This window comes from Armigeres subalbatus, chromosome 2 (assembly GCF_024139115.2).
Source record: "Armigeres subalbatus isolate Guangzhou_Male chromosome 2, GZ_Asu_2, whole genome shotgun sequence".
Taxonomy (NCBI): Eukaryota; Metazoa; Arthropoda; class Insecta; order Diptera; family Culicidae; genus Armigeres; species Armigeres subalbatus.
In genome coordinates, this window is record NC_085140.1 from 77,205,994 (window position 1) to 77,220,248 (window position 14,255).

The 14,255-nt window shown below is 39.0% G+C and overlaps 1 protein-coding gene across 2 annotated transcripts in view; it reads right to left on the minus strand.

The window, feature by feature from the left end:
* The window catches only part of LOC134209287 (uncharacterized transporter YutK), a 42,977-nt gene extending 34,372 nt beyond the window's left edge, over nucleotides 1–8,605 (minus strand). For both annotated transcript variants that reach the window (XM_062685284.1, XM_062685283.1), the window contains exon 1: nucleotides 8,128–8,605. The gene's annotated coding sequence lies outside the window, so the exon portion shown is untranslated. The remainder of the gene's footprint in view (nucleotides 1–8,127) is intronic.
* Between the last annotated feature and the right edge of the window lie 5,650 nt (nucleotides 8,606–14,255).

The window sequence follows — 14,255 nt, forward strand, 5'->3', positions numbered from 1 at the left end:
AATCGACATAAATTTTAACTCTGCTTGCTTGTAAAACTCAGTCAAATTTAATAGAATATCGAATGTCAATTCGTTTGTTAAAATTTCCTAGAATTTTACACGTCGTTGACTTTTTCAAACTTTTTGCGGTGTACGACTCACGTTTCTTAAAATGTTTTGCTGCACAATTTTCGGTTGTGTGTTTCCAATGGATCTTTTTCTATGTTCATCACTGACATCTCCAAGATTAACGGGAAAAAAGTTCAGATAAGAATGTAGAGGAAGGAAGTAGATCGTTCAGAAGCTGTTTTATAATCAAACGATGATTATCCGATTTCTGGTTTCCCATGAATCCAGAGCATAGTTCCTTGAATGCACTGTGTGAAATCCGTATTGAGCACGCACTGTCGCCCAGCACACAACCTGCTCACCCGGCAGTTCGAACACCAAAGAAGATGACTCTTTATCGTTCAAAGCAACGCCTGCTTTGATCAGGGATGCCAGATGATTTTTTTAAATGTCTTCACAGTCGAGTAAAAATGTCTTCAAATGTCTTCAATATTAAAATTATGATTATCAGCGTGAAATTTTAAAATCCAGTAAATTTATAAATTTAATCATCTTTTTTTATAGATGTGGAAAGCTTTTTAACATTCAAATTGTTTGAATTTAAGAAAACATGCTTCCATCGAATTTTTTAACTGAATTTCCACGTGGAATACTTCCGAACTTATTTTATTTACCTTGAAATACTTGAACAAACTTCTAAAGGATTTTTTGATGAAACTTTTGGATAAATTCCTAATGGAACTTTTGGAGGAATTTCTGAAGGACCTTCTGGAAGACTCCTGGAGTATTTTTTTCGGAAGAATTCCAAAGGATTTTCTGTAGTAACATCCGGATAAATTTCTGACGGAACTTACAGAGGAACTTCAGGAAATCCTAGATAAACTTAAGAAGAAATTCCTATCCAAACATCAGGATGAGTTCCGGAGGTATTAACTGGAGAAATTCCTAAAAGATTTTCCTGGTGAAATCCTGTATGATATTCCTAAGTGATTACTGAATGAATTTTCTGTGAAATTTCTGAAAAAAAATCTGAAGAAACTTCCGGAGAAAATCCTGGAGGAAGTTCTTAAGAACTGGATGAATACTTAAGAGCATGGAACTTCCTCAGGTATTGCTGCAGAAACTTCCGAATGAAATGCAGGAGGAAATAACAGAGAAATTCCAGAGTATACTTCAAGAGTCATTCTTGGAGAAACTTTCGGCAATATTCTTGGAGAATCTTCCAAAGAAATTTATTGAGGAACGTTCGGAAGAATTCCTGGAAGAACGTCTGGAGAAATTCGTTAAGGAACTACCAGAGGAATTTCTGGAGGAACTTTTGGCTGAACTTCCGAAGGAATTCTTGGATGAAGTTTCGCAGGAATCTCTGGACGAACTTACGGAGAAGAGCCTGGAGGAAATTCTTAAGGAATTCTTGGATGATTTTTCGAAAAAAAACCTTGAAACTTCCGGACAAATTCCTGGAGGAAATTCAGGAGGTATTTAAAAAAAATCCAGAACGATTTTTTTTAAATTCATAGAGGATTCTGTTTTATTTGGAGAATTAAAATTAAAAGTGACAGTTCGAAAAAAAAAATCACCCGGTTATGAGAATGGCTGGTGCTACCCAACAATTCCAATAGGACATCGATGAATTTTTTTTTAGATTTCTGTCAGAAGCAATATTGCTCTGCTAGCAGGGTTATTCGATAATTATTGAAATGTTAGTTTATGAAGCGGGCTTGGTAGTCATATGGCTACTGCTTCTGCCTCATACGCAGGAGGTCGTGGGTTCAATCCCAGGTCCGTTCCATTCTCCTACTTTGTATCTTTCTCTTTATTTCTCATGTTCTAGCAATCGCTAGAACTGGAAATGGACTTCCATACCGTTTCCATTACTATTCCTATATCTTCAACTTGAGTATTCTATCAGTAATCTGCTAGAATTGGAAATGAACTATAGAGCTCGTTTCCTACATCCAATTAGAAATTCCATCAGTTACCTTCTCCTATCTATCACATTGGCAGCTCGTTAACCAAGACGGACCTCTGCCTCTCCAACCTAACCCAGAAATTCCAACAAATTCCGCATGAACTCGTGGCAAGTGCAGAGGTATATTCGGCTTGCAGTGGGCGAGTGATTGCATCATCATTTCCTCCCCTTTCCCTACATTGACTTGCATTCTGACGTGGCAGGCGCCAGTATGACCTAACAAATGAGATCACCAGTACTTGTACATTGAAGATGTGTGCTAGTCCCAAGCAAACATCTGTTGCACTAAATTAATGATTTCGTGTGTGTTACTTCTACGTGAAGTTAAACGATTTACAATGATATGGAAATGCTAATATCATCTTCCAAACTTGGACGTACATGTTCATGATAGCATTAGAGGCGAAAGTATAGAATTGATAGTTCCGTTAGGATACGGCAGGCATGAAGAATGTTTTTATAGAAGTCGATTTGAAAGCGAGCGGAGGGCAATATTTGTGATGGCACATATCGCACGACCTTCCTTCTGCCAAGCTCCCGTATAAAGGGGAACGAAGAATATCAGTGTGGAAGCTGATATATCTCCACTGGCAAAAGGAAGGTGGTTTGACTTGCTCATATGCCATCGCGTGCGGAAGGATTTGCTATCGACGAGTACTGTCTCCAAATTTCTAATATGACATCAGTATTTAGTCGAATAGGATTTTTATTGCACAGTTCTCCGCTCGCTTTCAAATCGACTTCTATAAAAACATTCTTCATGCCTGCCGTATCCTAACGGAATTCTATACTTTCGCCTCTAATGCTATCATGAACATGTACGTCCAAGTTTGGAAGATGATATTAGCATTTCCATATCATTGTAAATCGTTTAACTTCACGTAGAAGTAACACACACGAAATCATTAATTTAGTGTACTACCCTTGGTATGGTGGGGGCATCCATCAACTCAGCTGTTATTGGTCGACGGTACAGCAGCAGTGCCTTTCTCTGCTTTGTTCTCCCCGAGGCAGCCAAGTTGGTTGCGACGAGACGGACGCAATGAGAAAACAGAACTGTGCAATAAAAATCCTATTCGACTAAATACTGATGTCATATTAGGAATTTGGAGACAGTACTCGTCGATAGCAAATCCTTCCGCACGCGATGGCATATGAGCAAGTCAAACCACCTTCCTTTTGCCAGTGAAGATATATCAGCTTACACACTGATATTCTTCCCTCCCCATTTATACGGGAGTTTGGCAGAAGGAAGGTCGTGCGATATGTGCCATCACAAATATTGCCCTCCGCTCGCTTTCAAATCGACTTCTATAAAAACATTCTTCATGCCTGCCGTATCCTAACGGAACTATCAATTCTATACTTTCGCCTCTAATGCTATCATGAACATGTACGTCCAAGTTTGGAAGATGATATTAGCATTTCCATATCATTGTAAACATCTGTTGGTTCCCTGTGCAAGAACAACTGATCTGGTCATAATGGAGTAGCAACTACGAGCAGTCAATCAAGCTCAAGCTCAAGCTCAATTATTGAAATGTTAGTTTAAGTTTAATATCAGTTTAATTCTTCAAATGAGACAGCCCCTTAGAGAAAATCCTTGAAAGTTTAAAGATATTTCTAGAAGAATTACCATAGAAATCCAAGGAAGAATTTAACTACAGTGTGTAACAAGTTTCCTCTGAATTTTCTACTGAGTCTTTAATTAAAATTCCACCGGATTTTTTGTGGATTTTTTTAAATTTCTTTTAAGAGGATTGTAAAAATTTACCGTGGAAATTCTGAGAAATATTCATTCAAGAACAATTTCAATTCCGACAATTTCGACATTCTTAAGGATTTTCCTTAGAAATTAATTGGAGCACTTTTTTTTGTGAAAATTAAAATTTTGGGAATTCAGAAGATTTTCTCGCATGAACTTAGGAAAAAAACTTGATGAAATTAGGAAGAATCCCCCGGTCAAATTTTGGAGGATTTTCTTTATTTCTCCATACAGAAATTCTTATAAATGTCCACGATTGTACTGAATTTTCAATTTCTATTCTCTTTAGTTAAGTTCCTTAAGTTCTTCATAATTTTCATCATAAATCATCCTCATTTTATACACTGTTCTCACTGAAAATTCTTTTAAAAATGCACAGGAAATCAAAAGAGTTTCACGAAATCTGTTCCCATTCGCTATGGGTCTTCTGCAATGGCTCTACATTCCAACTGGAACTTGGCCAGTCGAGAATGTTTCCAACCCGAAAATATCCTAGACCAGATCGAAAAGCGAACTCGCCATCTCCGGATTGGCAATCCTACGCCTTTGCTCGCAAGGCTACTGGAGACCCCCATTCTCTATGGATATTCAGAGGAATGTCATATGGAAATGTCGAATAGATCACATGAATTCAGAAGAAATCTAAAAAAAAATTGGATCTAGCTCAACCGTTGAATAGATTAAATCAAGTGAAAGAAGAATTCAGTCTATCTTTGCCGCTTGCAATAAATTAGATCGGTCATTGCGTTCCGAAGTAATGATCGAATTACCTTTTTAACGACACGTTAAAAACGCCGCCACCGCTGAACCAATTTCTGCCTTCAAGAGTTTCCTCAATAGCACACTACTCAAAGTTAAGTGCCTGTGACGTTTAAAATGCGTTGCAGTAATCAACCGGCTAGTGTAAATCTGTGTAAATGTATTTTTATGTTTGAGATTTTAATCCCGGGACAAAAACTAGTATAACTTTTGTAACATTTCTATGATTTGCATATCAGAGTCGCAGAATTTATAAGTAAGCAATAACATTGAATTTTATATTCGCTGGCTTATTGATTGTCTTCAAATATCTTCAAATAAGTAGATAAGTCTTCAAATATTATGAAAAGTCTTCAAAATGTCTTCACAAAATAAATGTCTTCACAGAGATTCAAATGTCTTCAAATTGAAGACATGTCTTCAAATCTGGCATCTCTGGCTTTGATGCGCGAAGATCAGGGATGTATCGAGGAGTGCATAATTACTATGCATTACGCATGTACGATAGGTTTATCAAGTAGCCTCTCACATCCCTCTACTTCTCCGGAGAAAGTTAAAAATTAAATAAAACAGAAAAAATATTCAAAATCGGTGAAACAACACCAAATCTCGTCTCAAGACAGTGATCTAAGCTGTCACGTTATGCGGGGTGGGGAAAGTAAAATTGACAGCCAGCTAGTAAGTATGTGTACGGTATTCTCCCCCTCTTTGGTTTCCATGGAATTGCTGGAAATCCTTAATACAATCGTTTATGAGGCGCATGGTTTGCTAGATTTTCGGATCGATCCAGTGAGCAAACTTTCTTCCGGAAACGCCCCCGTGCAAATCAAAAACAGAAGCCCTGGCTCGCTCGGGTTTTTCCAACTGTGAGAAACCAGCACCAGTGGCTCCGTACCTTTTGCCGGATCGAATCGTGCAAATCAAAAACAGTAGCCCTGGCTCGCTCGGGTTTTCTCCAACAATGAGAAACCAGCACAAGTGGCTCCGTACCAAATCAAAAACAGTAGCCCTGGCTCGCTCGGAGTTTCTCCAACTGTGAGAAACCAAAATCAGTGGCGCCGTACCTTTTGCCGGATCGAACCAGTGAGCAATCTTGCTCCCGGAAAACTCCCCCGTGCAAACCAAAACAGTAGCCCTGGGTCGCTCGGGTTTTCTCCAACAATGAGAAACCAGCACAAGTGGCTCCGTACCAAATCAAAAACAGTAGTCCTGGATCGCTCGGGTTTTCTCCAACTGCGAGAAACCAGCACCAGTGGCTCCGTATCATTGCGCATCAGTTTTTGAAAACGTAAACCTACCTGTAGTTTTCCTTTGCCTAGTAACTAATTTAACTGCAACGGCACTTGTGTGTGATGGGCGACAGTAACAGCAATATAGCGAGAACAGAGAAAACTTCTAATTTAAAAACTAAAATGTAGGATCGCCATTTGTGAAATCCGTATTGAGCACGCACTGCCGCCCAGCACACAACCTGCTCACCCGGCAGTTCGAACACCAAATAAGATGACTCTTAGGCTTTGGTCCGATTCGCGAATTAGAATAAAATTAAACTCAAAAGTGACAGTTCGGAAATTATGAAATCCCCCGCTCATAAGAATGGCTGGTGCTACCCAGCAAGACCAACAAAACATCTATCAAAAATGATTCAATATCTGTCAAAAGTAATCTTGCTCTGCGAGCAGGGTTATTTGAAAATTTTCATACTGTCACTTTTAAGTTTAATTCGATTTTAATTCACGAATCGGACCAAAGCCTTAGGGTCTGTCTCATTTGGACAATTAAACTGAAATTAAACTTAAAAGTGACACTTCAATAATTATCGAATAACCCTGCTGGAACAGCAAGATTACTTTTGACAGATATAGAATCATTTTGCATCGATGTCGATGTCAGCCATTCTTATGACCGGGTTATTTGCTAATTTTCGAACTGTCACTTTTAAGTTTAATTCTCCAAATGAGACAGACCCTTAATCGTTCAAAGCAACGCCTGCTTTGATGCGTGAAGATCAGGGATGTACCGAGGAGTGCATAATTATTATGCATTACGCATGTACGATACACGGAAGAAAAAAAGTACCCAAAATTGAGTATTTTTAAACTTACTTTTGAGTTATTTTTTCTCTTCTCTTTCATCCACTCTTTCTTTTGTTGTCAAAAACAAAAGAGCCAAACAATCCAACGACGCCAGTTCAATACGGGAAGCCAATTTTGAGTTTTATTACCTGAGGTAATGAGGTAAATAAATTTTCCGTTGGGTACTTTTTTAACATGGGAGTAAAGGCAAACTACTTCGACCCTACTTACTCAATTTTGGCTTCCCGTACGGATGTTCGAGGTTGGGTGAATTAAACTCACTATTGGGTAGTTTATTTCTTCCGTGTAGGTTTATCAAGCAGCCTCTCACACACTGTTTTCCTCGAATTGGTCGCCCTTCATCAGTTTAGTAAAACACATTTGGGTAATATTTGGAGCATTAGTTACCAAATAACAGCTTACGATTTTCATTTGAAGCAGTATTCGTCGTTGTCGTCTAGATTAGGAAAAATTACCGAACATAAAGTCCATTTCGCTCGAGACTTTTTATGGCTCAAATGAGAGATTGTGCACAAATATTGTTACTTCTGAATACTTGGTGTAATAACCAAAAGTAAGCCAGCCGCTAACCGCTAGTTAGTCCCATCAGTATATTGCTTCCATATATAGATCGGACTGTCTTGCGGTTAACGGCAGTATGGGTGAACGACAATTTTATTCACAGCCTATGAAGTCAATTGACATCTTTTGGCTTTGTTTGGGTTGGTATGGTAGTCACTACGCCAATATCAAAGTGGATGCATCCTAAAAGTTCATAAACTTTTGACACAATAACGGCGATTTTAATTCATGACTCTGCGACCACTTATCATATTCTGAACGTTTTCACATCTATCACGAGCTTCCGATATTTTTCGACTCTGATATTACTATCTCCTATGTTTTACTTTTTTTCTGTGAAATTTGTGTCATTTACCGATAAAAGACAATGAAATCTTAATTGAAAAATTTCCCACGGTAATGAAATGTCCATAGTTAATGACAATTATTCCATCGACACAGCTCGATTACTCGTTTTTAGAAAATGATTTATCGTTGAAAATTTGCGTGCAACCTCTTTTCTGCGTTAGAGTCAGCCATTTCAGCAATTGGTCGACAATCAGTTACAATCCTTATTGTTTACGACCGTACGCACGTGGCTAGCCAAGATGATTAGTGATCAATGAAACTTTGAACAATGTTATCTACCAGTGTGGCTTATCATCATTCGTGACAACCCTACGTCAAACGGCACCTCCCAAAGAGCATCATAAATCATCCTTCGACAATCCCGATTTGATAGGCAACTTACGACTCAACGGAACTCATGTGATGCGGAATTATTTGCCCAATATTCATTTTTTGCGAAGAAGAATTCATGATTTCATGTACCAAGAGTTGCTTGCACTATCTTACTTTTACAAATCCATGACATTAATTAACTCGTTACTTGCATACATCGGATTAACTCATTACGTTAATACATCCTATGTTCTAAGCACCTGTACCTGTTTTTACAATCCGGTTCCAAATTGCGTCGGTAGGTGTAACCTTTTCGGAGGGGTTGAGGTCTTCTAGTAATCACATAGATGTTTCAGCCAGGCACTGATTTTTACGAATTAAAAATATTTTTTGACGTTAACAGCTTATACTTTCAGATTAATTAGATTATAATCTATTCTCTTCTTGGGATGCAATTGTATCGTTCACCAAATCTAAAACCGCACTAGCAATTCTCACTTTAACACAATTGCAGTCAAAACATTGATGATTCACCGAGCGAAAACGATTCCAGTGACTTCAACGGTATCGCGCGGGAAATAACCAATGTGTGGAAGCTACTACAATAGTTTGCTATCGGCCTTCTCCACGGTTATTGGCGACGATGATCGGCAATACTCGAGAAACAACTTTCAGAGCGAATAGGCACTACACGGGCAGGCGAGTTGATCACCGTACACCTTGATGTCGCGGTAATGACTGTCACCTACCTGTGTCTGCCAGTCAAAGTTTGGTCGGGTGAGTTTATTGCCAATATTTGTTGTTGTGGTTTGGCTTATGAATGAGTATGTGATACGGCTCGGGCTGTTCGTAAGGGAGCAACCACGAATGCAGCTGTGTTTCGTAGCCCACATATCATTAATAGGTGCTTTTATTATTCCCCCCCTTGCGTATTTATTGAAGCGACATCCTTCGGCTAAAACGCTTCGACAATCTTGGAAGTAGCATTGTGATACAAACGCAGTTAAACGATAACGCGTCTCCTGAATCACTCGTCAATGATACGGGTAGCGACGCAATGGTCTCATACTAATAGCACCGATTAGAATGGGAAAAGGTGTACATACGATTGATTATAATTGGACGCAAGAACACAATCGGTTTGGGAAATTCCTAAAAAATAAACACTTGAGTAGAACAGATGCATAGAAATGGAGTATTCCCAGTTGATTTTTTAAATTTAAATTGAAGTGCAACGCATTAATTGTTTCTATGCCAATGATTACTTATGCGTTCGTATATCATGTGGCTAGCATGAATGCTTTATAGCCACGGAAGTATTAGATGTTGCAGTAATCTTAGGCAGCTTTGAGATCTATGCTGGATTTTAATACACAGATCGTGAGGAAAAAAAACGTTGTAATGGTATCTCTGTATTGCTTAATTCCTATTGATTGAAAAAAAATCTCAAGTCTCGGAAGTTAGAGATGACCGTCCCAGCGCCCGATTTTGTCTGCCTTCGCCTTTGAGGGCACCATACTCAAATAATGTTCAATCAATAAATGAGTTTCCAAAGCATTAGATGTGTAGAGAAATGCAAAAAACCTAGCACCAGTGTCATGAAGTTTTCTTAAAATCCAACAGGCCATACCCTCTTGACTGATGGCTCCTCCAACAACCAATGGTGATGGTGCGCGATTACGATAAGAAACAGAGCCACACTTCGTCAGTTCTACTGGCGTCCGATAAGATGCCATCAACAATGCGTTGAACTTGTACCTTGGAACATAATCGTATAATGTTAGAACCACTTGGCCACTTTGTGATAATAATTGATTGCTGATTAATCGTTATTTAAGAGGCGATTTGTCAATCCTTAAATGAATGGAAAAACTGGATAGTCTAACCCGCGGTAACGGCGTTTTTCTTGTGCATTATAAATATTAAGCACATTAGAATGCTGAAGCATAGTAGTTTATGGAGATAGGTCGCAAAATGAACGTTAAATTACTTATTTTTTGCTTTAGTTGATATATTATTACCGCTTTTTCAGGAATCCGGAGTCTATGACAAAAGATCGAAAGACAAAAGGTTGACGGGGAATCCTGTCCCCATGTTTGAAAATCGGATGGATCAACAGTTATGGCCAAAATACATTTTTTTATGTGCACGAGATCACGAATCAACACCGCTAAATGGATTAATCAGGGCTTTATTTGCATTTAAACAAAAATTATCTATTTCATAAAATTCCATGTGCTTACAATATTCTTTCATCATATACATCTCGAAATAGAAGGTCAGGACAGTAGTGAAGCATTTTGTCAATCGTCAAAAGTTATTTTTATTTTACATCGGGTACTTCAATTTTGATATTCAAAATCGCATTGTGAATACAAAGGTAACTGATAAAGTGATAAGAGCTCATTCGAGTAATCCCGCTGATTGAAGATTCGGCAATGAATCACCTCACTTAGTAAACATTGTCTGCAAAGAAGAAAAATAATAAATTTTTATCTATCAAATCAAGAAATGGATCCTCATCATTTGTAGTTTTGAGATGTCTTTTTGATCCATGACAGCGGTTCTCAACTTTTTCCTTGAGTGGTACCATAGTTGGTTATTTCTCACACTTCCATGTAGAGCTCAAATGATCGTTATGTGGCGAGTTATTTTTTGGATTGACAACTGTATTAATACCGCAAGATGGTTTGTGGGTTTTTGACCCTGCTAAGTTTTTTTTACTGCCCACGCAAACAACTTCTCCTTGCGAAGACCCAATGCTTTCATTTTTCCACAGCTCAAAACCATTCATTTCATTAATTTAGCTTACATCTAAACAGATAATACTTAATCAACAATTTGACGCCACAATACATGGTTTGAGTCCACATCTCTCCATCCTCGGTTGCACCCCACCCCGAGTCGTTCTGCACCTGGTCAGCCCACCTCGCTCGCTGCGCTCCACGCCTTCTTGTACTTGCCGGGTCGGAAGCGAACACCATATTTGAAGGTTTGCTGTTTGACATTCTTGCAATATGCCCTGCCCAGCTTTATGAACCTTCTCAATACTTGATTCGTCGCAGAGTTAGGCGAGCTCGTGGTTAATTCTTCACCGCCACACACCGTCTTCTTGCACACCGCCAAAGATGGTCCTAAGCACCCGTCTCTCCAAAAATCCGAGTGCTTGCAAGTCCTCCTTGAGCATGGTCCAAGTCGTATGTTCGTAAAGGACTGCCGGTCTTATAAACGTTTGGTACATGACACATTTATTGTGGGTGTGAAGCATTTTTGACTGCAGCTTCCTTTGGAGCCCGTAGTAGGTCCGACTTCCACAGATGTCGCAAGTAACACTCCTTTCAAGAGTCCCGGAAGCCTCCTTTCAAGAGGCCCGGAAGCCTCCTTTCAAGAGGCCCGGAAGCCTCCTTTCAAGAGGCCCGGAAGCCTCCTTTCAAGAGGCCCGGAAGCCTCCTTTCAAGAGGCCCGGAAGCCTCCTTTCAAGAGGCCCGGAAGCCTCCTTTCAAGAGGCCCGGAAGCCTCCTTTCAAGAGGCCCGAAGGCCTCCTTTCAAGAGGCCCGGAAGCCTCCTTTCAAGAGGCCTGGAAGCCTCCTTTCAAGAGGCCCAGAAGCCTCCTTTCAAGAGGCCCAGAAGCCTCCTTTCAAGAGGCCCAGAAGCCCCCTTCAAGAGGCCTGAAGCCTCCTTTCAAGAGGCCCAGAAGCCTCCTTTCAAGAGGCCCAAGCCTCCTTTCAAGAGGCCTGGAAGCCTCCTTTCAAGAGGCCCTGAAGCCTCCTTTCAAGAGGCCCTGAAGCCTCCTTTCAAGAGGCCCAAGCCTCCTTTCAAGAGGCCTGAAGCCTCCTTTCAAGAGGCCCGGAAGCCTCCTTTCAAGAGGCCCGGAAGCCTCCTTTCAAGAGGCCCGGAAGCCTCCTTTCCTAGCATAGCATTAGCATAGCATTAGCATAGCATTAGCATAGCATTAGCATAGCATTAGCATAGCATTAGCATAGCATTAGCATAGCATTAGCATAGCATTAGCATAGCATTAGCATAGCATTACCATAGCATTAGCATAGCATTAGCATAGCATTAGCTTCGCACTAGCATCGCATTATAGCATTAGCATAGCATTATGGCACAGCATTAGCATTAGCATAGCATTAGCATGGCATTGGCATAGCATTGGCATAGCATTAGCATAGCATTAGCATAGCATTGGCATGGCATTAGCATAGCATTGGCATGGCATTGGCATAGCATTAGCATAGCATTAGCATAGCATTAGTGCATGGCATTAGTATAGCATTGGCATAGCATTAGCATAGCATTAGCATGGCATTGGCATAGCGTTAGCATAGCATTGGCATAGCATTAGCACTGGCGTTTAGCATGGCATTAGCATAGCATTAGCATACTGGCATAGCATTAGCATAGCATTAGCATAGCATTGGCATAGCATTAGCATAGCATTAGCATAGCATTAGTTAGCATAGCATTAGCATAGCATTAGCATAGCATTAGCATAGCATTAGCATAGCATTAGCATAGCATTAGCATAGCATTAGCATAGCATTAGCATAGCATTAGCATAGCATTAGCATAGCATTAGCATAGCCCTTGTATAGATTTGATGCTCCCTTGTCAGAGCGTGTGACAGGAGGAGTGGCAGGGTGTGTACTCCCAAGGGAGTTTAGTCGGTATTACTTTCACTGGTCGAGTCGAACACTCCAGTACACTTCCGTGTGGTAGCTTGGCAACTACTAAGCACATGTGTAGGGTCGTGCGTAAATGCAATAAACAAGGGAGAATGTGAAAAAAATGCATTCGTGGCGACCAGTGAAGACCGCCAAGACCGAACGCTGTCTGTTCCATAAATCTGGATATGTCCACTCCCCCAAGCACCTCTGCACGGCTGACCTGAACATGTCCGGATTTGCCTCCGTTCTGGAGGAGGCAGTGCTCCTCTTGTTTTAGCCATTACCCCCCGGTAGGACCAATGGGTTTGCTCTTGCACGGTCTGTCTATGATGGTCTTGTTTAGGGCCAGCCTCGCCGCTTTGAATAGCTCGATGCGTTCCTCGCTAAGTTTCACCTTTGGCAATCGCCGTTGGTATGGAAGCATATCTGAAAATAATAAAAATAAAAAAATCCACAAAATGATCAATAAAGAGCAATAACAAAAATAAGAAAATTTCCATAAAAAATACAAGAAAGCAATAAAGCTGATGAAATTTTACATGAACTTTAAACGCTTTTAAAGAAGGGGTCATCTATGAAAAAAAGCACAGTTTGATTGCTTTTTTATATTTTTTTATGGAAATTTTCATTTTTTTTATTGCTCTTTATTGATCATTTTGTGGAAAATTTTAATGTTTTATGGAAAAAATATATTTATTTTGTGGAAATTTTTGTAATTTTTATTGCTAATATTGATTTATTTATGGAAATTTTGTATTTTTTTCGTGGAACATTTTGATTTTTTTATGGAAATTTCTTCTTTTATAATTGCAATTTTTGCTTTTAAAAGTGCTTATTTATTTTTGTTTTGTGGAAAATTCTTAATTGTTTATGGAAATTTTGTTTTATTTGTGGAAATTTTATATTTGTTTATTGCTCATACCCTGATTTCTTTATTGGCAATTTTCTATTTTTTTATGGGAATTTTCTATTTTTTTAGGGGGAGTATTTATTTTAGTCGTATTTATCTTGGTTTATTTCTATAATAGCAATAATAATTTTAATGAACTATTTCAATTCTGCAATAAAATAAAACAATGTCCAGTAAAAGTTTGACACGTTTCGGTTCGATATATTCAAAGTTATCAAACTTTTTCCCTTTGCAGAATAAAGAATTGAGGAAGCTATAATAATAAAACCTCTCTAAAATATAAATATACATACATAAAGGAACTAATATGAAATGTTACTCAGATTCAATTATCTGTCTACAGGATTTGTTTACACATGTCAGTGGTATAAAGATGTGATTCGTTCTCGGATTCACGTGTGTCCAGTTTCCTTTAATGTGCAAATAATACTAAAAACTTATACGCAATATACTTTAGGCCTAGCTTTAGGCATAACATTCTCAGGTATTTTAATACCAAACGAATAATAATTTACTACGCGTTTATTATTTCAATAACAGAGTATGTTATGCATGAAGTATTTTGCATATTAATGTTTTATGTTTTTACTCTGGTATTGTAACGTTTGAATTATTTAGGCTGTGAAGAAATTCACATTTAGTCGATTGTCGTGAAATGATAGAATAACTAACAGATAAAAAGCAAACAACGCCATTCCACATGATCCATTCCATCTGACTAATCGGCAGCTCTGGTACACACCGACTCGGATAAATACCGACATCGACAAAGCATCGCCAACAATATCGAGAACGAAGAACGGTGAAAAATACA